Source organism: Notothenia rossii, assembly GCF_949606895.1.
Source record: "Notothenia rossii genome assembly, chromosome: 6".
Taxonomy (NCBI): Eukaryota; Metazoa; Chordata; class Actinopteri; order Perciformes; family Nototheniidae; genus Notothenia; species Notothenia rossii.
The window spans coordinates 58,757,339-58,757,975 of record NC_136909.1 but is presented as its reverse complement, the minus strand read 5'-3'; the positions used below and the strand labels follow the sequence as shown (position 1 = coordinate 58,757,975).

Genomic DNA, 637 nt, shown 5'->3' with positions numbered 1-637 from the left:
GCCTAAATTATTTCCAGTTGTAGCCTAGTTTATTCCCCTTATTTTCATTCTCCCGTTGAGAACATTTATGCCATTGATTTATTGTTTTTAATATTAGGCTACAAACCGCCCTATTTATAGGCTAAGGGGATTTCATTTTTAATTAGGGCCTAAGTTTAAGTTATTCAGCCTTTTTATTTGTATAATTAGGCGGGCCCTATTTTTCTATCTTGCTTGTTTAGCCAAAAGTGCCATTTGTACTATTTTGCCCTTATTAAAAGGCAAGTAATTTTCATTCTCCGTTGAGAACATTTGAACATAGTGTTTGCATGTGTGTAAATAAAGTTATCTGAAACATATAGAAGTTAGCAACTCTGTGTTCTTATTGATCGACAAAATTTGACTAATTTATTACAACGGGAAAAAATTAAAATGAAACGAATTTATTACAACAGGGATGATTTAAGACCTATAATATGCACACTGTGCATTAGCCACCATATACGATATGGCATATCCAATATCTTTTTTTTTTATTCTTTATGTATGATGATATATTGTTAACTTAGCTCACAATGGAAACAACCGTCGGACATCTACACAAAACGCGTCCTGTATCCGATTTCAAAATGTGCCATTTGCACAATTTGTCATGTAC

General features: G+C 32.7%; 2 protein-coding genes across 2 annotated transcripts in view; one reads left to right on the top strand and one right to left on the bottom strand.

The window, feature by feature from the left end:
• The window catches only part of LOC307044209 (gamma-aminobutyric acid receptor subunit pi-like), a 241,866-nt gene that overhangs the window by 106,716 nt on the left and 134,513 nt on the right, over window positions 1-637 (bottom strand). The window lies entirely within an intron of this gene.
• LOC307044207 (uncharacterized protein) overlaps window positions 1-637 on the top strand; it is a 47,841-nt gene that overhangs the window by 10,314 nt on the left and 36,890 nt on the right. The window lies entirely within an intron of this gene.